This window comes from Cotesia glomerata, linkage group LG4, assembly GCF_020080835.1.
Source record: "Cotesia glomerata isolate CgM1 linkage group LG4, MPM_Cglom_v2.3, whole genome shotgun sequence".
Classification (NCBI taxonomy): domain Eukaryota; kingdom Metazoa; phylum Arthropoda; class Insecta; order Hymenoptera; family Braconidae; genus Cotesia; species Cotesia glomerata.
This window is the reverse complement of record NC_058161.1, coordinates 28,737,233-28,751,358: the sequence shown is the minus strand read 5'-3', so window position 1 is coordinate 28,751,358 and position 14,126 is coordinate 28,737,233. Positions and strand designations below refer to the sequence as shown.

The 14,126-nt window shown below is 28.7% G+C and overlaps 1 long non-coding RNA gene across 1 annotated transcript; it reads right to left on the bottom strand.

Moving 5' to 3' along the window:
* Positions 1–373: 373 nt before the first annotated feature.
* LOC123262963 lies at positions 374–11,199 on the bottom strand. The gene is made up of 3 exons (XR_006509063.1): positions 11,078–11,199; positions 9,020–9,465; positions 374–805 (listed from the first exon to the last, which is right to left on the bottom strand). It is a non-coding gene; the product is annotated as an uncharacterized LOC123262963 (long non-coding RNA).
* Positions 11,200–14,126: the final 2,927 nt, after the last annotated feature.

Sequence of the window (14,126 nt, the reverse complement as noted above, 5' to 3'; positions counted from 1 at the left end):
TATCAAATATTCAAGAGAAAAATTTTCTCAAGGTGAGAAAATTTTTTTTTCAGCTAAAGTAGGTGGCGCTGCTTCCCTAAAGTATCTGAAAATCTTGATCAAATATAAAAATTTATTGTATCAAGTATTTATGATAATATTCACAAATATAGGTATACAAATACATGGAGTGATCATATACTGGTACATGATCATCTATTGGGGCTTTTACTTTATAGAATATTTTATGTGTCTATTTTTCTCGTCATACGCGTGGTCTAAAAAATCTAGTAATGTGAGACTATATAAAATTTTTCTCACAATAAATTTTTTGTTAAAAAAAATTTTTTTAGATTTGGAATAAAATAATTTTAGATAAAAACAAAATTACCTGATCAGCAGCATTTGTGAGACATTGAACAACAGCACGTCGCTGATCACGATCACCAGATATCCGGGCTCTAGGTCTGACACGATGGTGATGCCGACGTCCTCCAGCACCAGCACCTCCGCCACCGGCAGGACGATTAACCACGGCAAAGTCAATGTCTTCGTCGAGAGGACTCAGGGCCGAGTCGGGGGGGCGACGTAAAAGGCTAAGTACAAAACGCGAGTACGCAACCGGGTCTATACCCAATGCATCCAAGCGTGATTCAAGCCAATGTCGCAACTCCTCCTCGGCCCGTGTGCCAAATACGCCGCCACCACTTGGTGACGTCGTGAGCCCGACTAAACGTAGGCCCGGATTCCTCATTCCCTAAGCAGCGATCTACACCATGAACCTTTTAATTTTGCTAACTCCACTGCCTCCGGGGTGATCATCTCTCTGGAAATAATTATTTTTATTTTTCAAAATTTAACAATTATTATTAATGCTCAAATATTGAAGATACAAAAAAATCATTTCAGATCTTTTTTATAGAAAATTTAATTTTCTACGAAAAAAATCCTCATCAATTTTGCTCTATCTATTTTCCTGTTTTCAAAATTAAAAAATAAAGTTATAAAACTTATCCATAGTTTTCAAAAGTTTTAAGTTACGATTGTGGCTGAAATATTGAAGATATCTCGAGATACGCTGCTTTTTGTCGTAACAGAGCTAAAAAGGTTTTTTTTGTGTCACTTAATGATAGGGTATCATAAAAATTTTACTATTTCAAAAAAAACGTTTACATTCACCGAAAAAAAAATTAACTCGAATCAAGAGAAAAATTCTTAAACGAAGAAAATAATTTTTAAGAGTTTCATTGACGAAAAATTCTTGAATCAAGTAAAATTTACTTAAACCAAGGAAAATTTTTTAGTTTAAGAATTTTTTTACTCAAATCAAGAAGATAAAATTCTTCAAAATTATTTACTTGATTCAAGTAAATTTTTTTTTCTGTGTTGGAAATTAAAAAAAAAAATGAAAATAGAGGAAATTTTTTTTATGCCCTCGGAGATACGACATTTTTCAGGCCTTACACAAAAATTAAAAATTGTTACAACAAAACGCTGTAAATCGTTAATTTTTTATAATCGGCTTGTCCTATGGCGAGCCGAAGAATTGCGGAAAGTCCCGAACTACAGTTATAACATTTAATTCTTCGAGTTACAGCGTTTTGTCATAATAATTCCATTTATTTATCAAAATGAGCATTAGTTTGTTACGATAAGAAAACTTATCTCGAGTTACAACGTTTTATCATAGCAGAAATGAATTTTTCTGTTAAAAATTGTACTCAAATTCTGTTAAAACTTTATATATCGTTATTTTCTCGAAACTAAAAGTTTCGAGATATATTTTGTCATAAAAGGCCAGTCAGGTCTTTTTTATAGAGAATTAAATCCTCTCACCAAAAATTCCCTTATTAATTTTACCGTATCTTTAATCCTTAAGCAAGAATTTTAAAAATAAAAATAAAAATTTTTATTTTTAAATTGAATGTTACTATTACAGAGGCTGGCAATAGCCTAGTCGGCTCGGTGCCCGCTTTTCGAAAGAGTGGGATCCGGGTTCGATCCCGGCACGCACCACTATTTTTTTCAGTGATTATAATTAAAAATATGTGCGTTACGTTGCCAACCTCTAAAAATGGCAGAGATACACGGAAAGAAATACATTGCGGATATCACTATGTTACTATGGGTGTGAACACTATACTGTATGGTTTAGAAGATTTTGATTCGATATAAAAATCGTCAGCATAGATGATTTGGCTATGGTGGGAATAGTAACATCAACCATATCAAAGCAAATTTTTTTTAAGGGAGTTGGGAAAGAACGGATAGGGAAAAGGGGGGGGGGGACCTACTCAGTGGGAATTTTTCCGTAATTGAAAAAATAATCAGACAGCCCAGACTGGGAATCGAACCCAGATCTCTCGGTTACGCGCCAAGGGCTCTACCAGTTAAGCTATCCGAGACAAGTACTGACTACTTTATAGTTATATATATAGCGACATTTACGATGCTCCTGGCAGAACAGTCTATCCGTTATTGTTATATCTCTTATGCTGATATTAGAGTTAAAGTCTCCCAATATATTCACTTCCATGTATTTGTATACCCATATTTGTGAATATAGATATACAAATACATGGAGTGATCATATACTGGTACGTGATCATCTATTGGGGCTTTTACCTTAGTAACAAAATTAGTTTAATTAATTGAATGGGTTATGCACTGATAGAAGGATTTATTAACTGTTAATAATTTAATTTATTTGAAGACAATTATTTAATTTATTAAATTTTAATAAATATTTTTTAACATTAAATAAATATCTATTTGGGTGGAAAGTACATTTGTTAATAGTTAATAAGTATTTATTAATAGTTAAGAAATATTTATTAACAATTAGTAAATATTTTGTAGAGTGAATTTGTTTCGCTTGCAATTTGCAATGTTATATGATATAAAGAAAAGATGGTTTACAAATAAAAATCATCTTTATAAATTATTTGCATTAATTATATTACATTATAATAACATTTATTATAAAATAGCAAATTTTATCATAGCTCATAATTATCTTTTATATTTTTAAATATTAAAAACGTTAATTTATTTAGTGAATTTAATTATTATCATGTATTCCAGCTATAGGGTTATAAAAAGTGTCAAAAGGAAATTGCTATTTTTACTTTTTATTTTAAATAAATATTCGTTAACAGTTAACAAATATTCATTAACCATTAATAAATATTTTTAACAGTTAATAAATTGTACTAAACAAATTACTTATTAACTGTTAATAAATATTTGTTACCTGTTAAAAAATCATTTATTAACAGTTAATAAAGCTTATTAAATATAAACAAATCCTTCTATCAGTGTGTTCGACGAAAAATATTTAAAAATTTTGTATTAAACTAGTTTAATGTTACAATTAATTTCAAAGTAGTTTTACTAATTTATGAATTTTTATGTCGGTACAGTAGTTGTACCCATGAAATACTGGCCGTAATTCGATAGAATTATTGATTGTCGCGCTAAGTAATATCGCGGGAAAAACTAGTAGCATTGCGACATCTGCGATGCACTACACGGAAAGAAAATTGAAGGAGTTTTTACTATTTTACTATTGTAATTTTTACTAAATAAAATAGTAACAGTGGACTATACTTCTCATTTAGTAATTTTTACGATCTACTATTGTAAATTTTATCCAACAAATAAGACTAGCAAGAGTCGTAAAAAGTCGAACACTATAGAGCAAATTAAACAATATGTGTTTGTGAACTTTACAATTCAACTATTGTAAAAATTTATAGTTGGTTTTTTAAAGAAATATTAAGGAGGGAGAGATAGAAGGTTGGACTAATTGGTACCTGTACAGTAATCGAAAAAGAAAGCGACATTTTCGTGCTATCTGGGAATCGAACCCAGAACTCTGTGTTGGTAGCCAGAGACTGTCCCTCTACGCTATCCGAGATGAACTAAGAAGCATATCGTTTAACATTTACATAAACTCGAAGTCTAGCGCTGTGCACGGCCATCACTCAAACTAATTGAGAAACATTCCAATTCAACTATTGTAAAATTTGCTATAGTTCTATTGAAAAGATACAGAGGCAGCACTGGAAATTTTCATCTCTTACTTTTACAATAGTAATATCGTATTTTATCATGAATAAATAGTATTTTTTCTTCTAAAATATTTGACAATTAATAGTAATAAAAGTATAGTCCAGCTTTACAATAGTTGTATCGTAAATTTTCCCAGAAATTTTTTCCCGTGTATGGGGCTGGCGGCAATGCTGTCACGTCAAGCCTCCTATGCGCCCGTGTAATAGACGCAAAGATTTTGGTACCATACAGTATAGTAGATAATCCTATATGCATAGGGCTTATAGCAATGCAATACAACGACATAGGGATATCCGCAATGTATTTCTTTCCGTGTAGCCGGGCGGCACACGTCTGACTTGGGTTATCACCTATTTAAGCAACAACTTGAATGGGTGACCACTCTAGTCGGCGTTGGTTAGCGCGAGGGGTCTCTGCACACTAGGAGAGGGGCCTAATGCTCCAGTGGTCGATAAAGAAGAGTTTCTTATCAATCACTGTAGACTTAGCCCAGCTCCGACTGTACTATCATGGGTTTTCTCTGTGGTTTTTCCCATGTTAGGTGAGGTTCAGGGCAAATGCGGTACAGAAAGCACAAGTCGGTCTACAGCCGCAATATAAAGCAGAGAAAGTGTTGGGTGGGACTTGCTGAGGTCCAATATAGAAGAAGAGCAAGGAAAGCGTAAATGCTAGGAGAAAGAGGGGAGATCAGCCTTGTAAAAACCGAGAAAGGTGTACAAGTAAAAAGTACAAGAAAAAATTCTCTCTCTGTTACTATTACAGAGGAGATTATATTAAATGATTTTTTTAAATATTCTATTTTGTGCAAAGCTAATATAATTGTAAATAATTAAAAAAAAAATTAATTAAACATAAGTTTCTTAATAATATACACAAACATAAACTATTCATGTGTAATGAATTTAATTATATAATTTTTTTAATGTATTTAAACTTGATTTACCAATTATGATAACTTTATAAATTTGTAAAGATATGTTAAGTAATATTATAATTCTTCATATTGACAAAAAAATTACTTGATTCAAAAACAGACATATTTTTTTTAATTTTAATATTATTTAAAAATATTCAGTTTTCTTATTTCAAGAAGATAACTTTAATAATTTAAAACTGTTGAATTGACAGTAAGTTTTTTAGAATTTTACTTCAACGAAAAAATTTTGTTTTAAAACAAAATAAACACTTTTGTTCAAAATATTACCGGTGTTTGAAAAATGATATAATTAAAAAATTTTAAGATTTTAAATTAAATATTAAATTTTTTTTATCAAGAAATCAAAATCAAAAGTTCATTATTTCTTTCATATTTGTATTAAGCAAACTTTATTATAGATCTAAAGTCTCTAAATTTATGAAATTTAAGCTAGTGCTCAAATTTATGAGGTTTCAGGATTGTAAGGTGAGAATATTTAGTTATTGTTTTTCTGTAAGAATAGCTTCTCCACCCGACTTGAATTCGTAAAGCTAAATACCTCCCCAATTTTTGAAAATTATTGATCTCAATAGCGGGGAGTAAGTACAAGAAAAATATTTTTATAAAAATGTTAGTCTTGTTTCAAAATTTTGTGCTCGTGCCGCTAAAACTTACAAAACTATCATCTTTCTGAACCTTCTTTGAGAAAAAAGTTTTTCTCAAAATTTCAAGTGGATACGGTTTTTAGCTGCAACTTAACATTTTGAACGGACAAACAACTAATTGAAACATTACCCAATAACCAAAATAACAGTACAAAAGTTACTGTCCAATGATTGGTGTCAATTGGAAGTCAAGTTGGCTACAAATCCAGAATTTTCAAATATTGCTGTTAGGTTAACGCCAATCTTCTAACGCAGTTTGGTGCCAGTGTAAGGCGCAGATTTCAGGCAAGCTGACTACAAAAGTTGGAAAGCCAAAATCTGCTGTCAGTTGGCATCCAAGTAGCCATCAAGGGGTCTGTCCAGCCGATCTAAGTTCTGAGTAAACTTAGTAAGAATTAGTAATGTAAAGTACCCAGTATCTGAACACTCATAAAAATGGGACCAGTACTTGAACAGACTTATCGAATTGTTGTAATAAAAAATCCATATATTTATTATAAGTAATTGATTTCTGTAAGTTTTTTCAATTATAAAACAATTATATTTTTGTTAACTTAAAAGTTAACATGTCTAGAATCACCGATAGATGCTATTTTTTTCATGAAAAAGGTACTAAGCCGTAAATCGAACAATCAATAAAAAAAAAAATGATATATCATCATTTCAAGTAAATAGTATATTACACACCTAGGGAAGTAAAGTAAGAAATGTCTCAGATCACATGTAATTGTTGTCCGAGGCGAAGCCGAGGTCAACAAACATGTGATCTGAGGCTTTCTTATTTACTTCCCGTGGAGTGTATACTATTTTTTTGTCCGACGAAGGCGGAAAGCGGCAACTTTGTTTAGTGCAGCGGGACGAAAGTTGCCACTTTCCGCCCGGAGGGCAAAAAAAAAAATTGTACCACCCAATGAAATAGTCTTTTCTAAATAATATATATTTTTGCAGACATAAGCTATAATTTTTATATTAAATTTTAGCGTCTAACTATATCTCCAAATTTTCAAAGCCGTATCCAGAACTTGAACAAACTGGAGCCGTATAATTTTAACAGCACCCTAATATCTAATAGGTTTATAAACTAGTGATCAGCATTGTGATTTGTATTAATTACTGCAAATTAAATAATTTTTACAGCTAAAAATAAGTGTAGTTAAAAATTATTGAACATTTTGAATTGAGTTTTTAGTAGATTTTATAAAAATCTAACTATTGCAGCCGTCCTCATGGCGCAACTTTTGAAAAATTTAGCCATTTTCTGACTTAGTTTGTCGAGCTGAGTCAGAAAATATATATAGTTCAAAAGTTTATATATATATTTATACGATATAACGCGGTTTGTCAGCACGATAGCGTTTTCAATTTATGACCGATTCTTCTCAAACTCAGCATGCTTTATCTATCGATCAAGACCAAGGTTAAGTTCGAAGATGAGCTTAATCGGGCGAGTAATTTGGAAATGACAGGATTTTGAAATTTTGAAAATCGTAAAAATTGATGTTTTTACTACTTCAACTTGGTATAATTACTGAACTAGACAAAATATTGAAATTCGGTAAAATGCATCGTAAAGCTCTTTTAATAAGCTTTAATTTTCACTACTTAGAAGGGGTAGTAGCCTCAATATTACTCCTTTTAGAGTTCGTTTAATGAAACAGTTTTACTGTTGCAGCCGTTTTAGAATTATTGTCTACATCATAGGTTAATCATGATGTAAATTCAATAATTACGATATTGATCAGTCTTTTGTGTAATGTTTTCGGGTAGGTTGTCAGTAAATATGTCACAAATTAGTTCTAACCATTGTTTTCTTCAACTAAAATTTTATCCGGTTGCAAAATTCTGATTAACTTGAAAACTGTTGTTTCTCAGCAGTTACTTAAAATTCTGGACATTTATAATTCAAATCTTATAATCTGTGCAATTCTTTGGTAAATATTTGAGAAACTTTTTCTTCACAAGATAATTTTTTTTTCCAAAATTTATTGTAAATAGTTTTAAATTTATTATTGAATTTTGTTTTTAATTCATGAATTAACTTATACATTATCAGTGTTATTATATTATTTTATTAAAAATCAATTTTTTTTTATTTGAAAAATCTACTTCCATTTCGGCTGCCGAATGGCCTTTTTTATTTATAATTGAAAAATTTGCTTTTGTCATTCATAAAATTATGTAATTAAAAAATTAAATACAGATATTTCTCATTTTTAAATGAATACATTAAATATTGATATTATTTAATAATGTTATAATTCTTTTGATATTTCAATAAAACGTTGAAAAATTTTGCTTACCCCTTTCATAGTCTATCTTAAAAACGTCAAAATATAAATAATCAATTATCTGGGCTATTTTGTACTTCAATTAATTCAAAATTGTTTATATTTTCATGAAAATCACTAATTTAAACTAATAATTACATCTTTATATATCAAAAGTAGGGTCAAATACGTTTTACTTTGAAACCTGTTTAACTACTAGGTACTTTACCTTAGTTAAAGCATTTTTTACTACACTTATTCTTACTAAGTTTACTCAGGACTTAGTTCGGCCAAAGAGACCCAATGTTTGGCATTCTGGCTTAGCCTGACATGCCCATTTTTCATTGATAAGACAAAAAATTCTAAAGCTTCTGTCAATCTGCATGCAGTTTGCAAGCAAATTAAGCGCAAATGTTGCGTTCCAACTTTTACAGTAAGTCTGCCATCAATCTGCTCCTCAAATTTACACCAAACGGCTTTAACATATAAATAGATGTCAATTTGCTACAAAGTCGTTAATGAGGCAAATAGCCAATATTAAACTTGAAATTTTATACAAGTTACCATCAACTGGCTATCTGGGCAGTTAACATAAATTTTTGAAATGTTCAAAAATTTATATAAACCTTCAGGAAATTATTAATTAGTTGTTTAAAAATCCAATTTTAAATGAACAATAATTAAACTATAACTAAAATCATTTTATTTAAATTTAAGTATTTAAAATTATTTATTTTAAGCTTTTAAAATTTATGACTCAGACATCAAATTTAAACAAATATTGAATTATAATATTTCGAATAATATTATCAGTAATTACGATAACTTTTATTCAATATTATTTCTCTTGTAATATACAATTGAAATATTTAAAATCTTTCATATAACAGGTTTTGCATAATTCGAGATTTTTCAAGCGTTTTAATTACATGTGCCGTTTGTAATAATTAATACTTAAATATCACCTAGAAAACAGATATTAGCGTCAAAATTAATAATTTTAAATACATGTTACATGTGAAACCAATCTGAGGAACTAAAATAAAAAATAATTAGTAAGAATTAATAATTAATAATTAAAAATAAATTAATATAATAATATATTAAAAATAACTTACCAATAAATTTTTTAATTAAATTTATTGTCCGTCCTCAAAAGTGACTTAGGTCACCACCACCACTAAATTACTTCAAACTCTTTTAATAAATATGTTACTAATAAAATTAATCACTCATAAAACCACATTTTTAATCTGTAACGATGAATCCGTTGAATTTTGTTCCTTTAATTTGAAGATTTTAGATTCGAGATTGAAGATTATCGGTAAATCCTGTTGGTTGTTCTTGCTCTTGTATTTATTTATTTATTTTTTTTTTTTATATTTATTCTTTTATTTAAACGAGTTCTTAGATGTTGACTTTTTTTTAAGATTTCTATTGTTTGTTTTTTTATTTATTAAGTTACAGTAGTTCCGGTTGTCGTACCTGGGTGGAGGTTCCGCTGTCGTTGATGGGATGGCATGTCTTTATGAAGGAAAAATTAAATCTCCTTCCCATTTTGACACTAAAAAAAAAATATTTTTTGATTTTAATAATTATTTTACAGATTTAATAAAAATCAAAATTTTCATATATTTAATTTTTTTATTGTTTATTATTTTAAAAATTTTTCTATCATTTCTTAAGAAAAAAAATTTTTTTTATTGCAATAAAAATTTTTATAAAAAATTATTTGACAAATTTTGAGAGTAAAAATTTATTGTTATTTTTTTATTTCTTCTTAAAATTCAAATAAAAATTTAAAGCCGAAAAGAAAAATTTTTGTCAATTTTTTATGAAAATTAATTTAGCATATATTTAATAAATTTTATAAGAAATTTTAAAAAATAAAAAATGTAATTTTTTAAGAATAATTTTTTGGAACAAATTTTTTTTTTAAATACAATTAAAAAATTGTTTAGTGACTGCTAATGACTAATTTAAAATTTTATTGTTCAATTATTAAAAAATGGAGTAAATTTTTATGTAGCAAATGATTTTTAATCCAACTTCGGTAAAATTAGATTAAAAAAAAAAATTGACTATAAAAAGAAATTTTTTTAATCAATATTTTAATGTAAGATAAAAATTTAGCGACCACAAAATTTGTTTTTTAACATAATAAAAATAATTAGAAGAAATAAATTAAAACTTTCAAAATTTGTTAAATTTTTATGGATTAAATTCTAAATTTCATGATGAAAATTAATTTATCAGATATTTTATAATTTTTAAAATTTTTTTAACAAATAAATTATGTTGAAAAAAATGAAAAAAAAATAAAAAATGCAATTTTTTAGAAATAATTTTTTGGAGCAAATTTATTTATTAAAAAAAAATAAAAAATGGTCACGCGACTGCTAACTTTAAATTAATGTCATAATTTCATAAAAAATGAATTAGAAAAATTAAAAATTTTTTTTTTCTCTTTTAAATTTATAATTATTAATTTTCAATAAAATTATTACATAAGACTAATTAAAAAAAATTTTCTAATTTTCTAATTTTTAAACAGTAAAAAATGATTTTTGGAAAAACAAAATTTGACCTAAATAGCAAATATCAATAAAAAAATGGCACATAAAAAAGTAATGGAATGTATAGTGAAATAATCCCGCGCAAAGGTTAAAAGGACATTTAAAAGAGTAAAATGATAATAAAGGAAGAAATAAAAATAAAAAAACATCAATAGTAAAGTTAAAGAGCTTGAGAAGAAAATGAAAACTAGTAGAGTAGAAGTAGAGAAATAATGGACATAAATGATGCAATCTCTATGACTAATGGAATATTATATTTAAATATTTAAATAAATAAATTGTTGGTGACAATTGTCCAGATTAATAAAAAGAAGAAAAATTTAGAATTATTTTTTAGTCACCCAATGACGAAGAGAGAGGAGCAATAACCCATGGATTTGTTGTGATAGCTGACGAAAATATTTAAAATAATTGGAAATAACCTTGTCGTAGACTACGCGTTTGGTACGTGAGTCATAACGACGGACTATGTGCGATTTCACCAAATGACGTTGCTAAATATTTCTAGTGTGTCAATGTTTTTCTGTCAATTATTTAGTTAATAATGTTTGTGGGTTGTTTTTTAATGTAATTATCGAGAAATAAGGGATTATTAATTACCTGCATATCCTGAGAGATGATTTTTTCACCCCGGCCTTCTAAACACCCCACTTGGTGAAAAACATGGCGGCCACTAGCAATGGCTACCACTCCCTTCTTTTCTCTCTTTCGTTTCTTCAGTAACGTACAACCTTGTTTCGTCGCCATGTTGTGAGTAGATTTTATTTCTTATACATTTTATTATAAAAATTTATTCAGCAGATATTTGATCATTTTTTTTATTTTTTTAACAAATAAATTATGACAAAAAAAAATGACAGAAATTTTTAAAAAATTAAAAATGCTATTTTTTTTAAATAATTTTTTGCGAGTTGGAAAATTAAAAAATTGTCAAGTGACAGCTAGATTTTATTTTATTTTTAATCAATTTTTTTTGTATAAATTAATTATCAGTTGTAAAAAGTGATTTTTATTTAAATTCCGTAAATGTCTTGAAAAATTAAAATTTTTTCATCAGGGGCGTAAAAAGATTTTTTTTTTTAAAAGAAAATTTTATAATTTTTTTTTTTGAATTTTAAAGAGTAAAAATTTTATATTTCAAATTGTAAAATTTTGAATTTTATGTTATAAAAAATTCTACAAAATCATTAAAACTTAAAAAAAAAAAATATGAAACTGAAATTTTAGCACTTAAAAATCGAAAAATAAACTCCAGAAAAAAATTTTTTTTTTTAATTGTTTAATTTATTTGTTTTAATTCATGAGAGCTTCTAAAAATGAAATTTTTTAAAATAAATTTATTTTGTTATAATTTTTTAATTAAAAAAAATTGCAAAAATTATCAGCTGTCTCTCAATTTCAGTATCATATCAGTGAATTGAAATTGTAATTTTTTGCATACAAACCAAGACCATTCTGTCACTTATTGAAAAAAAAATAATGCTAGCAATTCTTATAGAATTATTATTCAGAACGCACTGCAAGAATTAAATAGACTTCTAGCAGAAATATATTTCCACCAGCCCTAGGGCTGCACAATTATTTCCTAGTGATTTATCCCTTTTTCATTGCTATCAGATGGCATTAAAGTTTTAACAGTCACTTGATAATTTTTTAATTTTATTCAACAAATAAATTTTTTCTAGAAAATTATTTTTAAAAAATTGCATTTATAATTTTTTTAAATTTCTACATGTCAATTTTTTAACTTCCCGCTAAAAAAATTGAAAATTTTCAAAAATCGGGAAGTTATTGGTTTTACCCCGTTTTTCTAAAATCGAGTTTTCATCAGATCTTGACGTTTTGAGGTCCTAGGAAGCTTTCCTGACTATTCCCGCGAGGGTGTCACTATGTCTGTATGTATGTGTGTGTGTAAGTATGTAAACCTCTTATAACTTTTGAACGGTTGAACCGATTTCATCGCGGTTGGTGCCATTCGAAAGGGCTTCGCTAAACTTAGATTTGCTGTTAATTTGTACCCATTCGGACCGAGAGATTTTGAGAAATTCGGAGAAATCTAAAAAGTAGGAAAAAAATTTTTCTGAAGTGGTTTTTGGGATAACTTTTAAACGGCTCAACCGGATCGATTCCAAAACTAATCAGCTCTCAACCTTGAAAACCACGTCGATCGCCGCCAATCCGGTCAAAATCGGTTGATTCGTTCGAGAGATATCGTGAACGAAAGAAAACCGAAAAGTGTTTTTCAGAGTTACCCGAAATTTCTAGTTTGACCAATTGAAACTTAGAAATTATTTATAAGGCTTAAAAACTACGTAAAATGCCGCCAACCGCGTAAAAATCGATTCATTCATTCAAAAGTTATTGCGGTATGAACATTCAAAAAATAGTGATCTATGAAACTTCTATCAGACTTTTGAGCTCAAAGAGCTCAAAAGCATAGAAAAGGTATCTTTTTGAGCTCGGAGAGCTTAAAACAACACACAGATTGTACTTTTGAGCTCGAAGAGCTCAAAAAAGCGGCCAGGTATTAACGGAATTAGCGGGAAGTTGCAGGGATGGCCTTTAGGGTCAACCGTTTTCCTAATTTTTAACTTCCCGCTAAGAAAATCGAAGATTTTCAAAAATCGGGAAGTTATTGTTTTCACCCCGTTTTGCAAAAATCGAGTTTTCATCAGATCTCGACGTTTGAAGGTCACAGGAAGCTTCCCTGACTATCCCCGCGAGGTTGTCACGGTGTGTGTGTGTGTGTGTGTGTGTGTGAAAGTATGTGAACCGCTTATAACTTTTGAACGGCTTGACCGATTTCATCGTGGTTGGTGCCATTCGAAAAGGCTTGACCAAACTTAGATTTTACAAACTATTTGGACCGATTCAGATCAATAGATTTTGAGAAATCTTCAAAAAACTGAAAAAAAAATTTTTTTCAAATGTGGTTTTTTTGGAATAACTTTTAAACGGCTTTATGGTTCAATTCCAAAAACTAATCAGCTCTTAACCTTGAAAAATCACGTCGATCGCCACCAGTCCGGTCAAAATCGGTTGATTCATTCGAGAGATATTGTGAACGAAAGAAAACCGAAAAAAGTGTTTTTCGGAATAACTCCAAAATTCCTAGCGCGATCAATTCAAAATTTGAGATTCTTTTGTGAGGCTTGAAAACCTGCGTCGAATGCTTCTAACCGCGTAAAAATCGGTTTATTCAATCAAAAGTTATTGTGGTTTAAAAATTCAAAAAATAGTGTCTTATCAAATCTCTATCAGACTTTTGAGCTCGAAGAGCTTTAAAGGATAGGAAAGCAATCTCTTTGAGCTCGAAGAGCTCAAAATAACCCATAAATTGTATTTTTGAGCTCGAAGAGCTCAAAACGTCATTGGTGCAATTTTAAGCGCCTAAGTATGGAATTAGCGGAAGTTGCAGCGATGGCCTTTAGGGTCAACCGTTTTCCTAATTTTTTTTCTTATTTTTTATTGCCATAATTTATTTATTAAAAAAATTTTAAAAATTATTAAATATCTGCTAAATTAATTTTCATTGCTATCAGACTCAAATTTTGGAACGTTGAAATTAAATTCTAAGACAAATCTTCATAATTGATAATTGACCTGTCAAATAAATGTTGCCTACTCAAAGTTGTGCGCTTGTAACTTT